The 18226-nt window shown below is 36.1% G+C and overlaps 1 long non-coding RNA gene across 4 annotated transcripts in view; it reads right to left on the bottom strand.

The window, feature by feature from the left end:
• The window catches only part of LOC113612624 (uncharacterized), an 82500-nt gene that overhangs the window by 56555 nt on the left and 7719 nt on the right, over positions 1–18226 (bottom strand). For 3 of the 4 annotated variants that reach the window (XR_003429905.1, XR_003429904.1, XR_003429903.1), the window contains exon 2: positions 10947–11049. The exons of the other annotated variant lie outside the window; for it this stretch is intronic. This is a non-coding gene — a long non-coding RNA (uncharacterized LOC113612624). The remainder of the gene's footprint in view (positions 1–10946; positions 11050–18226) is intronic. 4 annotated transcript variants of the gene reach the window in all.

Genomic DNA, 18226 nt, shown 5'->3' with positions numbered 1-18226 from the left:
AAAAGGAGTCACAGACATCAATTCCTCTAACAAAGCTAATTTTCACAGCTATTCCATAGAGATTTTATTAACTTCATTAACTGGATGATGATGAGGATCAATATATATACCAGTTCCTGCTTCACAAAATTAGGTGGAAGAAAAACTTTCCTCACGTGAATAAAGCTGAGAGAGCTTCTCTTTTTCTATTTTCTTCTTGTCACTCTGCTGAGACTATGGGAAGGTACAGGTGATAATGACTGGAGTTGCTAATACAACTGAGCCACTTTTCCCAGTTGGCATGGCCGCTGTGAGTGACTATATGGTCTAGCTCATGGCCTTTGACTTCCAGTTTCTATGTGCTCAGATAACAGAAGTTGGTATGGCCCTGAATCTTGCTCTCACTCTGGTCCTCTCTACTTTCTTGCTTACATGAGGTAGGATGGATAAGTTATCCTAATGGGCTAGTCATTGTGTTTCCTCTTTGCTCATTTTGAACATCACTTGGACCCTAGGGAGCTTGCATTACTTTAGGATTGAAAGCAGACCTAGGGACTTGGAAAAGAGAGAGCTGCTTGGTCCTTAAGCCCAAGCTGCATTTTCCAGCTTTATGGGGGATTCTTATATTATGGTATCAGGCAGTAGTCTAGTTCACAGTAAAGTGATGATTTCATTTCCCATTTGTCATTGTCCCACTGAGTATATAAATCCCAGTGGACCCTCCCAGAGAGAAGAGGGCATCGGACCCCACAGTAGAAATTAGCTACTTCTAGATCTTCTGGCCTTTTATAACATCCTGAAATCCCCTCACCCCTCAGCTTTAAAAGAGATACAGATCTACTGCCAATATCCAGGATTCCTATGCCTTATTTGAATATGCCAAAACATGGCCCAGGTGGGTACCGAAAGAAGAAAGGATTTTAGATGGCAAGCCTCTAGTATATTCTACATTTAGAGAGTGGAGATGGATTAGCTGGCCTGCAGGGGCAGGAAAGATAAGTATGGACTCTGGTTTAAAATGGCATAAAATGATTGAGGTCTTTACTTCTAACATTTCATATAGTTATAGTTTAAGTCAAGAAGACCAAGCTGTGGCCTGAAACTAACCTGTCACTTAAGCAAACAACCTTTAATTTCAAATTCCTTTTTATATGCATTAGAAATCAACACCAACACAATTTAGTAGTTGAAAACAGTTGGCCTGTTTTCACAAACATAAATGTGAAAGTTCTTGGTAAAAATAGTTTTGCTCTAGAACAGATTATGGAACAATGTCCTATTTAGAAAAGCCTTCTGCATAAGTAGCCAACAGTGTTTTTATGCTCTCATTCACCAGTTTTTGCTTACCTCTTAGATAATCCTCTTTTGAGCCTGTACTTAGCCTTTTCATGGATCCAGGTACCCAAAGCTATTACCTTCATTCTACAGTCCAATCCTAGCAACAGCAATAATATTCTCTAAGTTTATTTTTGGCATCATTTAACTCAATCAGTTTATTAAGTTTTGACAAAATGAAATTAGGTAAATACATTTTAGCAACCTGAGATCAAGTTATTCATGACCAGAAAAAGCTATGGTTAATATTAGTGGTAAAAAAATAGTCAGTACTATGTGAGACATGGAGCAGGGAAAGGAAAGCATAGTCTCTGCATATGGGGATTGTGGGCATTTGTTGGTGTTTTCTTCTATTGCTGTAAAAGAAATTACTTCAAAATTTAGCATCTTAAAACAACCATTGGATTTTGCCACTAATTTTGTGGTCCAGAATTCAGGAAGAGCTCAGAAGGTTTTTATGGCCTCACATGCTGTTACAGTCATATGTTGGCTGGGGCTCTGGGCATCTAAATACTTGACTGCAACAAACGTCAACATGACTCACTCACAGGGCTCTCAGCTGGGCTGTCACCCAGAGCAATGTAACAAGGCCTCTTTGTATACCCTGGGTTTCTTGCAGTGTGGAAACTGAGCTTCAAGAGGGGAGACCCAACGTGAAATATCTAGACAGCCTAGATTCCAAGAGGTAGGGCAGGAGCTGCACGGTTTCTTTGGATCTAGCCCTGGACTGCACAAGTGTCACTTTCCCTGAATTCTGTTGGTTGTAAGGTCACCCCAGCTGCAAAGAGAGGGGCATTAGACCTCACCTTTTGAAAGGAGGAATATCAAAGAATTTATGACATCTTAATCTGCCAAGTATTGCTCAGTTAGCTACCTAAAATCCAGCTTCTAGAATGGTCACAGGAACCCCTCTCAGAAAAGATACACCAACTGTGGAAGAACTTGTTTCAGAGATTTTTACCTCTCTACTCCTTATAGGTTGAGTAGAGTAATTATTTCCACTGGGATCATAGGAAGAAAATAATCCTATTTTTCCCTGTTATTCTGTTTACAGGTGTATACATAGTGAAATTCTTGGAAAGATTGAAAAGATTGTTTTATTAGCATTGATTTCCAGGAGAAAATTTTCCATCTGCTCTTTTAAACCAGGGGTATTATTTTCCACCAGATGTGTTCAGTGTAAGTGGTCAAATAGTGTCACGTTATATTTCTGAATTGTTTTAGTCGAAATATTCATATTTTTTAAAAGCATAGTTTTGACAGAACCCATCTTCACTAGAAAGAAGTCCTGGCAGCAGAAAATGTCATCCATAAATTGTGATGTAGTAATTGCTTATGTACAGGAACTTATGTTTTTGTGTGATATAGAAAGAAGAAATCTTATCACTTGAAAAATATATCTAGTTTTGACAGGTATACTTAAACAGTTGTCTGTGATTTGTTTTTCCACCTTTGAATTTTCCAGGGAAACTTCAGCTTTGTCTTGATTTGTTTGGTTTGAAATCATGCAGCCACACTTGTCCCCAGTCAGTCAAAGGAAAAAAAAAGTTTGTTTCAAGCTGGGCAGAAAAGTACTATAATAGTTGTTTTTACCTTTAAGGTCAGGTTTAAATAGGGTTCAACAAGTACAAAACAACAAAAAGTGGAGGAAGATTGAAAGAGCTTATTCTCATCACTCTTGGCCCAGTGATTCTCAAATGTTAACGTGCATGTGAATCTTTTGGAAAACTTAACCCATGGATTCTCAATCTGTGGGTCTAAAATGGGGGCTGAAGATTTTGCATTTTCAAAAACTCCCTGGAGACAGCCATGCCACTGGTTAACAGACCACATCTGGAGCATCAAAGGGGTGCATTGACGTAGCAATAATTAGATTTGACTGGGAGGGAGACATTGGGAAAGAGAACTGGCAGAGACTCACTCCCTGTTTAGATGGACTGCCAAGAGTCACACATTTTAATGTATTTAAAAATCTTAAACTTTTTGATTTTTAAAAAGCCAGTTAATCTTTATTAATGGTAAAATATATGGAAATACATATGGAAATACAGGCAGGTTTTATGAGTTTTCATGAAACAAATTAGGTAAAATATAAAGCATTGCATGCACTCATAATTGCAGTTAAAGGCATGATAAAAAATAATTCAACCCATTAGTAGAGCTGAGGAAGAAAATCCATTTTCCCAAGAAGAAAAACAAAGCGGATAACAATGGCTTTGATTAATATGGAAAATAACAGTATTTAAAATGCTAATATTACTTATAATGGATTTTGGTAAATTTTTGAACCAATGATAATAGTTTTATAGACATAGAAATAAGGATTTTATCCTTATATGTCCTTCCCTTAAAATATGTATTCTACAAAGATGAGATATGAAATAAAGCATAGTGAGAGAAACAAAACTAACAAACACAAAACACCCCAAAAGCTATTGTTAACTTTTTGGTATCTCTCTCCAGACTTTTTTTAAAAAAAATCAACATATAGTTTTTTAAAAATTCAAAAAAGTTTTTTTACTGATAGGTTAGATGATTCTTTTTTTGCTTAGTACCTCGTTAGCATTCCATGTTAAATATGTTTGTACATTTTTAGTAGCTTTATAATGCTCTATCATGTAGTTATTTTACAATTTATTCAATAATCCCTGTATAAGTTGCTTCTATTTTTCACTATTTTGTAACACCACAATTAACATTTTAAATGCTCGTTTTGGCCCTCGCTGTCCATTTTTTCTTAGGAAAAACTTTTGTGATTGGTATAACTAGTTCAAATGGTGTGTATGTTTCTAGTGTCTTTGCGTACATCATTTCAGAAAGACAAAGACAAATTGTTTTCCTGAAATGTACAAAATTTTGCTCCCTCCAGCTCACTTACTGTCTTAACCTCGGCCAATTTGCCATTTGATAAATGAGACTTCTCGTGCTAGCAAAGTTGCATGATAAAGCCACGCTCATACACAGTTAATGGAAGAGTAAATCAGAACAATATTCCTGGAAAACAATTTTTAGCTGAGTGTTAAGAGTCTTGAGAATGTCCACACCCTTTGACCTATTTCTGAGAATTTATCCTAAAGCAACAACTCAAAATGTGGAGACATAATTGTACATGCAAACGTTTATACATTTATTTTTTTAATAGCAGAATCTTGTAAACATACTTCTCTAAAAGAAATAAACTATGTAAATTATGTCATATGTATTAAAATTATTAAGCAAGGATTAAAATAATGTTTACAAAGAGTATGAAGTATGCATACAAAAATGCTGGGTAGAAGGGAACATACCCAGATCATTACAGAATGGCTGCCTGTGAATGGTGAGGTTCATGTTGCCCAACTCAAGAAAGTGCCATTTACATAGAATCAATATAAGTGTCACCCCCTGGAGTTGTACAGTGAAATAACTAACACTGGTGCAACTCTTGAACTTTTTATTCTCTTTGACTAGCGGGCACAAGTCCCCTTCTGGCTAATGTGAAGGGATACCCAAAGGGAATTTTCATGAGGAAGACACAAAAAGACTAACAGCCAAACAAGAAGATGCTTACTGGATGTCCAAAGTTAAAGAGCGAAACATCAGTGCCAGAGGTGTTCTGCCAGATATTGGGAAACAAAATATAGAATCAGAGAAACAGCACTCTAATGTGGGATGGCTTCACTACTTATTAATACTAAGAATAATTAACACTATAAAATAATGGAACTAGTGTGATACTTCAGACCACATATTCAGCTCAATCTCTATTTAAGACTGTATTTCATCTGACTGTAGAAAACCTAGTCTGATCAATTCAGGGTATATAGATTTTGCTTCCATTATTTCTTGTATGAACTCAGTGAAATCAGGGCTTCCTCCTTTAATCCCACTGCTCCTCTTCTCCCCAGAAGACTCCTAAACTGTAGCTCATGCGCTGTCCTACCATCACTAGGAGAGGGGTTTCTGGTGCCTAGTCATCAGCGTCTGTCCCATCTGGTTTCCTCCACTGAGTCTCAATGTATTTGCTGTAATAGCTCCTTCTCTCTCTGCTCTGCAGAAACCAGCCTATGAAGAACTGTGTTCTCCTCAACCTTGGGAGACCACTCCCAAACTGCAGCTCACTCTCAGCCACCTCCTCCCAACACACAGAAGCTGGAGAGAAATTTTTTCATTCTTCTGCTCTTTTTTGGGTTGTGTATATTGTAGGTGGGACGAGGTTATGGGGAGAGAGCCTCAGCCCTCTCTGTCTGAACATTTTATGTTACCATTTCTCCTCTATGGCTGCTTCAGCATGCTTGGGTGTGAGGGAACAGGGAGGAGTGGAAGGGGCTACCCGAGAAGTTTGGAATTTTTTTTTCTCCACAAAAGAAGTGAGATATTCTTAGATCACAGATTCCCAAACGCCTGCAAAGGTTTTATCATTTACCTCACTCACAACAGGGACTGAGCCTCAGGCAAGAGATAGAGGGGCAGGGTATAGGGACTCTCCTGTTTGTGTTCGCTTATTCATCCCCCTTTTACCCCCAAGCTAGTAAGGTCTTTATCTAGTCTGTGGTGGCAAGACCATCGGGCATCTCTCTCTCTCTCTCTCTCTCTCTCTCTCTCTCTCTCTCTCTCTCTATATATATATATATATATATATATCAGGCCCTTGCAAGTCAAAAGCCTTGACTTTGAACTACTGTTACTGAACCGAACTCGGGTCTGCTTGCCCCCCACTCAGCCAAGCCTATCTACTGACACTGGGTTATGGTGAAGGAAGGTACAGTGTTTATTGTAGGGCGTCAAGCAAGGAGAATGGGCAGCTCATGCTCAAAAGACCTGAAATCCCTGATGACTTTCAGAAAAGGGTCTTTAAAGGCAACACTTGGGGTGAGGGTTGCAGCTGGTGGACTTTCTTCTGATTGGTTGGTGGTGAGGTAAGAGGTAATAGGGTGATGTTCCAGGAATCTTAATCATCAAACCTCTGGTTCCAGTCTGGGGTCTATGTGCTAGTGGTCAGCGTGTAATCACCATCCTCCACATGGGTGAGGGGTCTTAGTTTCTGCAGAACAACTCAAAGATATATGGCAGATTGTAGTGCATATCCCTTGAGGAACTAGGACTCTGTTTTATTGCTGAACTATTGTTTAAGCTATCATTCCTTTTCTTGCTTGATTGCTTTTCCTTTGTTTCTGCATTCCCTCACTTCCCTAATTAATAACTGCTTAGTCTGCTCTTTGGAAGTCAGGGAAGACCTAGGAGACTAATGCCTTTTTCTACAAACATGAAATGTGGGGCACAAAGGTGCTTTGTACCAGGAGGGTCCCACAGGGCCCTTTCAGTTTTAATCCCCACTTTTCTTTAACACTCTTCAATCCTGAGGGGAATGGGGGTAAGACAAGAAAGGGAATAAAGTTTTGGATAGAGAGGTTAATCATAAACTCATCAGAGGAACTTAGTTTTAGGAGGACTTATTTCACTACTACTGGACCTGAAGACAAGAGTTTGATTCCTTAGGTCTCCCTGCATGTGTGGGGATCTTCTCTTCAATGATTCTCACTGTTGTCCGGGAGAATCCTGTTTTACACGCCCAGGTAAAATTCAACACTGTCAGCCAGTCCCAAAACAGTGGCTGCCATAGAATAGGCACCCAACAATTATTTGTTGAATAAATGAATGAATACCCCTTAGGCAAGGAGGTAAGTGAAAAGACAACCAAGGAATAGAAAGGAATGGGAAAGAAGACTTATAATGTTCTCCTTGAAAATCTTTTTCAAAGCTTCCTTCAGAAACGAAACTGACTTTGTCCTCAGGTGTTACGAATTCATTATTAAACTCTCTAGAAAAGTTTGCTCCTGAAATAATCAGGGGCGTGCCCATAACCTGCATAATCCTTGTATTTCTTTTTTTTTTTTCCGGTACGTGGGCCTCTCACTGTTGCGGCCTCTCCCGTTGTGGAGCACAGGCTCCGGACGCGCAGGCTCAGCGGCCATGGCTCACGGACCCAGCCGCTCCGCGGCATGTGAGATCTTCCCAGACCGGGGCACGAACCCGTGTCCCCTGCATCAGCAGGTGGACTCTCAACCACTGCGCCACCAGGGAAGCCCAATCCTTGTATTTCTTATGCTTTGTTCCAGAGGCTGCTTAAAAATTTATACATACAAAACACTTCACGAGCACTCAGCAGAGATGTCACTTTCAAAGTACAAGTATTCAATTCAAGTTCCTCTCCCAACGAAAGCAAATATACCTATTTAACTTTTCCCTACTGTTCTTTTTTTTTAAAAAAGATTGTTTTTTTTTTTGATGTGGACCATTTTTAAAGTCTTTATTGAATTTGTTACAATATTGCTCCTGTTTTATGTTTAGGTTTTTTGGCCACAAGGCATGTGGGAATCCTAGCTCCCCGACCAGGGATTGAACCTGCACCTCCTGCATTAGAAGGCAAAGTCTTAACCACTGGACTGTCAGGGAAGTCCCTCCCTATTGTTCTTAAAGAGGAACAGAAGGAAGACAAGCCACTCCCTAGTACATAGCATCAGCATTCTTTTATATAATACCACCGAGAAGAAATCAGCTTGGAACTTTTGGAAGGCTGTGTTCCTCTACTTTGCTTCTAGAAGAAGCCTTCCGATTATAATCATTATCTGTACATTTACTGAATTCCTACTACGGGAAGTGTGCATACTAGAAAGTTCATCTTTCTCCAAACGTTTAATCCTGCCATTCTGGAGTTATATCATAAGCTTAAAGATGGTGACTTGATCCTGTATTGGGGTGGAAAAGACAATAGGCACTTTGTGTTCAGAGAATAATTCCTCCTACCTCAACTATCTAAAGCTTCATAGAAACAAAGGGATTTCCGTTGCAACTCTGAAGTTTAGCTATTGTGATGCATTTAATTATAGGAAATTAAATTGTGTCTGACCTTAAAATATTAAGCCCAGTATTCACTTCTGAATATACAATGGTTAAAAGTCTTTGTTGTTTAAAAAATATATATATATAAAACCGTACATGCCAAACTGTGAGTTATACATTTAATATATATTAGCAAGGCCCAATTTTTGAACAAGATTAGTTAAATAAATAGTACATTTAATTAAAATTTAATTATTATAAAATACTTAACAAGGGTGTTTTCAAAAGCATTTGGACTTCTTAATGAGATTAGAACAGATTAATATAAATGCCAGGGTAAATCAAAGTTCACTTTTTTCAAATTTAATTAAATTTCCCCTGGAAAGAAAAATGTGGCATGACTTAAAAAAAAAAAAAGTCTCTGCCTTCTTTGGATCTCAGAATATTTCAAATACATTTTTTCAGTGCATTGGGACAGCATTTGGAAATGATCTAGTAACGGAAAATTGTGTGATGTGCGTGATTTGAACACACTGCCATCAAGCGGTGGTGGTAATTTTTTATAACTAGAGGAGTAGATGCTTGGGTTCAGAGGGTGGTGCCTCTGGCCCTGAGGAAGTCAGCTAGCAGGGGCAAAGCCTCCTTCGGCCCTTCACACGACGCTCAGTCTCCGTGAAACTGTTCTCATGAGAGGGTGTTTGGCCCAAACCCAAGCCCTGCCCCCTCATTTAAAGCCTCTCTGGCTCCTTGAGCTTTGACGACTTGCTGTGGGGTCTGTCTATGCCCACTCATTCTAACCCCAAAGGCTGCTGTCTGTTTTTCCTACTTAGCAACTCACTCCGATCTGCTCCTCCATGTTGTGTTTGCTTCACAGCCCCGGCCCTTGTTTTTTCCCGGCGTCTAACCTGGGCAGCTCTGGTTATACTCATTTGCTAATTCAACATGTATATGGCACACACTGTGGGCCAGGCACTGTGCTAAGCACTTATCAAGTCGTCACAAATATTAATCACTTTTTCATCATGGCAACCGCATAGCAGAGTCGCTATTGTTATCAACCCCATTTTATAGAGGAAGAAACTAAGTAACTTGAAAGACTAGGATTCAACCCAGCCAGGCTGATTCCAGAATCTCTGCTCTGAACCTTTACAGCCTCCACTACCATTCCCATCCAGAATTGGAGGACAGGGCAACATGTTCTGAACTGTAAACTGTAAACAATGTACACAGATGCCACACATACAACAACCCAGACATTTAAAACACTCAGATTCATGGAGCATTAAGCAAATAGTATATTTTAAGATAAACAGTAACAGTCCCTTATAAAGCATTAAAAATCTAGAGTCCAGTTTGATCCCTTTCGCACTTATCCTTAACTCTTCTTTCATTTTATTCATCCCAGACTAATCTCATACATGATTTTGAATTAAAGAGCTTATTTGTTAGTCACATTGAGTCTAAACAATTATGGAGGTTGGGAGAAATTTTCCAAGGGCTTTATCCTCCTTTTGGGGGTTAGCTCAGCATCTAAGTGCCTCTTATCCTTTTCTCTGGATTTTAGGTTCATTTATTTTCTATTTTTCTTCTTTGCTATAGAAGGAACTACTTGAAGCTGTGGTTCTCAAATTTTTGATCTCAGGAGCTCTTTACATTCTTTAACATTATAAAGAAATTTTGTTCATGTGGATTAGTATCTATCAATATTTATCACCTTTGAAATTAAAATGGAGAATTATTCACTTACTATATATGTTAGTTATTAACATATACATCAAAATAAATTAAATATATAATAAATGTATATAATTCTTAGTTTAATTTCAATATAATTATTATTTATATAATAAATATATAAATACTACATTAAAATTATGTATAGTACATTAATATATATTATAATAATAAACCCTTGACATATTAACATAAATAACGTATCTTTATGAAAAACATACGTTCAAAGCCAGAAATACTTTGTGGGAAGAATGGCATTGTTTTGCATTCTTGTAAATATCTTTAACTTTTGGTTTAACAGAAGACAGCTAGATTCTCACATCTGCTTCCATATTTAAGTTGCTGTGACATTACATGCCATATAGTTCTGGAAAACTCCATTGTACACTCATGGGAGAATGAGAATGAAAGAGGTAAATAATGTTTTAGTATTATTAGGAAAATAATTTTGACTTTACAGACCCCTTGGAAGGGTCTCTGACAATACACTGAGAACCACTGGTTTAGAGAGAACAGATAGGAGAGAGGGGAGAAAAAGTAGGTCCACTGGTATCCTGTTCCCAGCTGTCATTCATCTTTTTACAATGTGGCAAAAGGGAAGGAGCAAGACAGAGTGAAGGAAGACTTTTCTACATTATGGGCAAAAACGCACTGTGAATTTTTTCTCTAACTTTGAAAAAGAAAGATTCTTATTTTATTCTCATTGTAAGAAAAATGAAAGAGCCTGCCTGCCTATTTTTTCAGACCAGAATCTCGAGTAATTGAACACAATACTGATTTAACAAGACAATTGTCAGCCACTTTGCCCTAGGAACACTTAGCAGCAACTTGGAACTTCTATAAAGCCCCTTGGAAGAGAGTTATACATTTTACTGAAAATATTGTAAAGAGAGGAAAGGTTTTGGGTCTTAGTGCTGAGAATTTAGTTATGAACTCATTGTGACCACACTCGAAGGAAATAATAGTAGCTAGAGAGTCATCTTTACTGTAAATGTTACACTACTACCATTACCACCACCATCACTGCTACTACTAACCATAATAATAGTGTTGTGCACTGTGTAGATATAACTCACTGTTTCACTTTCCAGGCTCCCAAGCAGGCACTAGCGGTCCGTTTGACAATGGTCTCTATATGCTGAATTTTCTATCAGGCCAAGTGTTGCCTCCCCAAGAGCCCTGGAAAAGTAGAATCCCAGAAGAGCTGGGTGTGACTCTTCCTCCAGCTTCTTCATTTTACATTAATTAAGTATTAATCAAGGTCCAGAAGAGCAAAGTGAATCACCCAAGTGACACAATATCTAGTCATTTAAATAAAAAGAACTAGAAAACAGATCTCCAGACCCTAAGTAGATAAAATATGTTTCCGTTACCTCTTTACAATTAAATAACGATAATAATAACTCACAGTCACCGAGACCTTACTATAGGCATGCACATCTCTAATTTGATCAGCTCCATTTTTAAAAATAATTTCCATTCTAACACATTATTTCTTTTCTTTTTAAAAAAACATTTCTAATTTCCAGTTTCTTGAGAAAGGCCTAGACACATTGATTTCCAAATTTTTTATTTTCTAATATCTATATTTAAGGAAGTAAATTTTCTAGTAAATATTGTTTTAGTTACATTACACAATTTTTTATATGTAGTCCTTCAAGTGCTTCTCAGTTCCAAATATTTTGTAATTTGTGTTGTGATTTTGTCCCTGATGCACTGATTATATAGAAGTGTGTGCATGTGTGTGTGGGTGTGTGTACGTGTACACCTCTGGTTAATTTTCAAGTACATATTGTGTGGGGAAAGGGTTTATCTTGTTTGGATTTTTGTTTATTTTTTATCACCCAAAGTCCACAGTTTACATTAGGGTTCATTTTTTTGTGTTGTACATTGTATGAGTTTTGATAAATACATAATGTCATGTATCCACCATTACAGTATCAGAGTATTTTCACTGCCTCCAAAGTCCTCTGTGCTCCACTTATTCATCCTTCCTTCCCCCTAAACCCCTGACAACTACTGATCTTTATACTGTCTCCATAGTTTTGCCTTTTCCAGAATGTATTATTGTTGGATCATATCATGTTTTACTGCCTTTCATTTGTTTTTATGTTAGTTTTGTTTGTTTCTTTCAGTTCTAGCACCACACAGGTTGTATAAATGAAAATCTGACACATAGTATTGTCTTAAAGCTTTGGGAGTTTTTTGGTTGTTGTTGTTGTTGTTTTTTTGTTTGACTTTGCCCGCATCTCCAGCTGTCTGAAAGATTAAAAAACACACAAAAACATGTAAGCTTTCTCAGCATTTCTCTGAGGTGGTGGTTGGAATCTTCTAGCCCATGAGGGAGCACTTGAGGCTACTGGCTTTATGTCAGTGGCTCAGATTCAGTTCTTCCACTTTGCAGAAGCTTTAGAACCCTAAATTTGGTTAAACCAACTTACCTCTGGGTGCTAAACTGTCAATAGATTTACAGATTTGGAGAGGAATGCATGGTCAGATGGTACATTCACTGAGAAACAGTGAGAAGTTACAAGGATTCATGTTATATAAAGGAATTCGGTCACTTGGCATACCTTTCCTGTTGTTGATAATAATTACATGATTGATGTTTTTGGCAAAAGGAAATCACCATATCAAATTTTCCATCTTTGGTCTTCTCCCTCATTAGCTATTTCCGTAATATGAGTAAGGCGTCAAGAAAAATGCCAAGTCAACATCAAATTGTAACTGGGTGAATTTTTAAACAACTAACAGCTTTTTCTCCATTGGGGTTCTTGACTTTTACCTCTCTTGCCACATCTTTCACTCTTGTATTTGTGGCTATAATGGAGAAGGAGATATATTACATCATTCATCTTTGAGTTTCTCTGCCCATTCCTTGTCAGAAGGTTCTTTTGGTTCACTTTCTGCCTCACACCCCATGCAGTCATTCATGGTAGTTCAAAGTGGATATCAATTCTGGGAGTCCTAATATTGGGTTGATCAAAAAATTCGTTTGGGTTTTTCCATAACATCATAAAGAAAAACCTGAAAGAATTTTTGGCCAACCCAGTATTATATTTTAATCAGAATTTGTTTGATTTTTCCCTTACGTAGCATCTTTTGACCCCAGATTTCACCCTAAAGATCAGACTTAATCTTATGTACATTTCACAAGGAATAAAAGTTTGTCTGTCCTTCCCTTTATCAGTCCCCACTTCCATTTCCAGGATTACTATCTCTTTCATGACACTCAGCTCATCTACAACTTCCTGCATCCCATTTTCTGCTAATCTTTTTTAAGAAATTAACATAAAACTATGGTGTAAGTGGAATAAGGTATAAGATGTGATCCCTTAAGTTGCCAATGGTCTTCGGGTTAACAGAGGGCTCCTGATTTCTAAAAACTTTAAATACTCAAAGAAAAGCAGCTTTTAGAATTATATGATAGACATTGGGCTTATATTTTAACAGGCTTCTTATGTAATGTTAGTCTATTCTGTGCTTCCAAATACTCATGAATTTTCAACCTGTACTAGAAATAAGCACAGTAATTTCTTCTCTTTCCATTTTTTATGCAAGGTTTTATACACACACACATATAAATATATATGTATATGTATACACATATCAAAGAATATGGTATGGAAATTGCTAGTAGCTAGCATGAAGAGACAAAGATAGAATCCATTCTTTGGATATGACTTCCTGATACAGCATATTTTCATGTTCTACTGACAATTTATTTAAATTCATATGCAGTAGACTTATCCTCATGAACATTTTGTCAGAATAAAAATTCCACCTTGACTAACGAAATAATGTTACTTTCAAAGCAATGGAACTTAATATAATTATTGGTCTTCACATCATCACAATTTTAGCATACATTACAATCATTAATTTCCTGATGCTGTTAAAATCCTGCCTTGTCTTTGGAGACACCCTAAGTATCTTTAATAGGAATTATTTGGCAAGCCAGCAGGAATTTAATATAAGCAGAGATCCATCTGGTAGATATATCAAATTATTAATAGTACTTGGACACTGAGTTCCACTTTTCAAAAACTAATTAAGCATAAAAAATCAATTCCTTAACAAATATTGATGTGTTTTCATTATAACTTCATCACAGTTGCCTTCCTCACATCTGAGTGGTTTGGAATAAATAAAATTTTTGAAGACCTGTTATTAACTTGGTGAAATACCGTAGATGATAACTAAGTAAGAACACTGAAGTTAACCTCATGCTTCATTTAAATGTCTGGATCTATTTTGCATGCCTCTAGCCAGTCTCCTCAAACTTTTAGAGGATTTGACAGTTTAATCACATGCTTAGATCAGATATGTAAGAATATGTATGGAAATTGCTAGTAGCCAGAGCAACTACAGGCCTTACTTTGGATTGGACTTCCTGATGCAATTCAAAATAGCATGATTTAAAGCATCCAGTTTAGTAGTACAAGAATTCAGCTGTCTCCAAGGTGGCACATAATCTGAAGGCAAACTGTTTTCTCCTTGGGGATTTGACTTATTAAAGGCAATTGTCTCCTACGATGTGGAATTTTGTGGAATGCTCAGGTAAAGTTTGTGGCTCTGGTGTCTATTGATCCTATAGAAGACCTTCAAATTCTATGAAAGTTTGTAATCTTCATGTAGGCCTTAAGAATATTCCCCCCAACATTTAACCCTCTATTTATTCTTTTGAAGGACATAGAAAGATAGATAATACTCAAAAAAAAAGAAACTGGCTAAGGCTGAAAAAAGTACCCACAGATACTTTGCCTTTAACATGTACACACACACACACACATACACATACACACACACACACATAAACCTCCCAGCTCTCCAGCATTCCAATGTGGCAAGGTTGCAAATACCATGGAGACTGAGGATCCAGATTCAAGTGGTACCTAGGTATCAGGTTCTGGGACAGAGTTTGGCAACAATAGGTCCAATCTAAAAAGACATTCACAAGTCTATTATAACATACTGTGGGTTTTTCATAAAGTCTATTCAGTTTAAAGTACTGTTCTTCATTCTCAAATTTTCTGATCCTTCTTTTGGTGTAAAATATTCTTTCCTATGTGAAATGATGGCCAGAGAAGATATGGTGCTTGTTTTTATGTTTTTACTTGGAAAAAAAAAAAAAAAAAGAAAATTGTCAACCTGACATTGGCTTTCAACTTTGCTTTTGAAATATTACCAGCTGGTAAAATCCAAGAGTCTGGAAATCATTATCACACTTGGAGCATGGAGCACACATCCTTCCTTCATTCTTGCTAAAGGAAAGGGAATTATTATTTTGGTTTTATAAACCATTCCAAAGAACTTTTTTTGTTATTGCTCTGTCCATTCAGAGAAGTTCCCTTCACAAAAAAACAAAAACAAACAAACAAAAAAAACAAGCTAAAAAGTAAATAAATAATCAAGAGGGAATGTAACTATAGTATGGTTATATCTTATTTCATGAAGTACATATATGTTTGAATTGCTGCCAAGATATCATATTTCTTTCCCTCTAATTCCATATTTCCTATAAAATTAGTATTGTGATTTCCTTTGACCTAAAAATATCACATAATTCAATAAACTTTCTTCTAGTAATCTAGGGAAATGATTATGAAATGGTAATTTTTGATAACATATTTGAAAGGTACTAATAAAAAATGTGAACAGATGAAGTTTGAAAAATCAATGAGAGCTTAACTGTGTAGAACCTAATGCATCGTGATGAAAATACAGATTCATAGTGAGAAGAAAAATTAAAAGTAACTTCCTCCATGTGATTTTTGAAGTCATCAGAGAGTCAACCTAATCTATACTACCTCTATTTCTAGTTGTACTACCATGTAGTTAATCAGCCTTCAATGGCTCTTTCCTTTCAAAATAGGTGGTGAATGTATACTGTGAGGTATATTATTTTATAAACATCGATTATGTTAATTTGATTGATATTATGTTTTTTCAGGTTTTCTATATCTTTAAAGAATATTTTATTTACTTTATTGATTAAGAGTAAATTTTCAAAGTCTCAAATATAATTTCATATACTTTTCATTTTAATTTTATATAATTTTAATTTTCCTTTAGTTCTGCCAGTTTTTGCTTCTATTATTAGTTGTGTGACAAATAGGATTATTATATATATATATTTAATTTTTATTGGACTATAGTTGATATATAATGTTTTGTTAGTTTCAGGTATACAGCAAAGTGAATCAGTTATACATATATCCACTCTTTTTTAGATTCTTTTCTCATATAGGTCATTACAGAATATTGAGTAGAGTTCCCTGTGCTATACAGTAGGTTCTTATTAGTTAGCTATTTTATATATAGTAGTGTGTATATGTCAATCCCAATCTCTCAATTTATCCTCCCCCTTTTCCCCCGTTAGCCATAAGTTTGTTTTCTACCTCTGTGACTCTATTTCTGTTTTGTAAGTAAGTTCATTTGTAGCATTTTTTTTAGATTCTACATATAAGTGATATCATATGATATCTGTCTTTCTCTGTCTGACTTACTTCACTCAGTATGACAATCTCTAGGTCCATACATATTGCTGTAAATGGCACTATTTCATTCTTTTTTATGACTGAGTAATATTTCATTGTATATATTTACAACAACTTTATCCACTCCTCTGCCGATGGACATTTAGGTTGCTTCCATATCTTGGCTATTGTAAATAGTGCTGCAATGAACAGTGGGTTGAATGTATCCTTTCGAATTATGGTTTTCTCCGGATATAGGCCCAGGAGTGGGATTACTGGGTCACATGGCAGTTCTATATTTAGTTTTTTAAGAAACCTCCATACTGTTTTTCATAATGGTTGTATATATTCCCAGCAACAGTGTAGGAGGGTTCCCTTTTCTCCACACCCTCTCCAGCATTTATTGTTTGTAGATTTTTTTGATGATGGCCATTCTGACCAGAGAGAGGTGATACCTCATTGTAGTTTTGATTTGCATTTCTCTAATAATTAGTGATGTTGAGCATCTTTTCATGTGCTTTTTGGCCATCTGTATGTCTACTTTGGAGAAATGTCTATTTAGATCTTCCGCCCATTTTTCAATTGGGTTGTTTATTTTTTTGACATTGAGCTGCATGAGCTGTTTATGTATTTTGGAGATTAATCCCTTGTCAGTCGCTTCATTTGCAAATATTTTCTCCCAATCTGTGGGTTGTCGTTTCATTTTGTTTATGGTTTCTTTTGCTGTGCAAAAGCTTTTAAGTCTGATTAGGTCCTGTTTGTTTATTTCTGTTTTTATTTTAGTTACTCTAGGAGGTGGATTACAAAAAATATTGCTGTGGTATATGTCAGAGAGTGTTATGTCTATGTTTTCCTCTAAGAATTTTATAGTATCTGGCCTCACATTTAGGTATTTGGGATTATTATATATATATATTTGATTAATTAACTTTTAAAATCTTATGAAGTGTATCTCTTTAACTTTAGCAATACTCCTGTCTTGAAGTCTACTTTGTCAGAAATTGATTCCACTTTAGCTTTCTCAGGAACGATGTTAACATAATAAAGTGTTTCTCCACAATTTTACTTTTAACTTATATGTATCTCTATATTTAAAGTGCATTCCTTTTAAACAATATACATTTGGGTCTTGTTTTTTTAAAAAATCAAATTTGATGATCTATGAAATTTAATTGTTTAATTCATGTACAATGGAATTATTGATGCATTAGGGTTTAAGTCTATTATATTTCTACTTACTTTATAATTGTCCCATTTTTTCTTATTCCTTTTTCCCTCTTTTCCTACAAGCTGTTGACTTAAGTATTTGCTTAGTTTTCCTAAATTTTCTCTACCAGCTTTTTAGCTATATCATTAAAAAATTTAGTGGGTTGCTTTAGGGATTAAATATGTAACCAGAATTTATTAATGTACACCTTAATTTATATTACACAGTACCTTAAATTATTGTTAAGAACTTTACAATAATGTAGTTCTACTTACTCCCCTCTCTTTCACTGTGCCATATTGGTGGCATATATATTTACTTCTATATATGTTATAAACACCAAAATACATTGTTATTGTACATGCATTCGTTGATTGCCTTTAAAAAATAGTAGACAAGAAAAAAGTCTTTCATATTTATTAACCAATACATTCCCCATTTCCAGTGTTCTTCCTTCCTTCATGTAGATATGAGTTTCCATGAGGTACCATTTTCCTTAAGCCTGAAGAATTTACTTTAACATCCTTACAGTGCAGGTCTGCTTGTATCAAATTTCCTCAGCTTTTTTATCTGAAAATGTCTTCATTTTGCATTCATTGTTGAGGGATTATTTTTGCTGGATATGGAATTATGGGTTGAAGGTTTTTTCTTTCACTACTTTAAGGATAGT

The sequence above is a fragment of the Aethalodelphis obliquidens genome, unplaced genomic scaffold (genome assembly GCF_003676395.1).
Source record: "Aethalodelphis obliquidens isolate GAN/ISIS:26980383/991018 unplaced genomic scaffold, ASM367639v1 scaffold80, whole genome shotgun sequence".
NCBI lineage: Eukaryota > Metazoa > Chordata > Mammalia > Artiodactyla > Delphinidae > Aethalodelphis > Aethalodelphis obliquidens.
The sequence above is the reverse complement of the archived record's forward strand: the minus strand, read 5'-3'. Positions and strand labels throughout refer to the sequence as shown.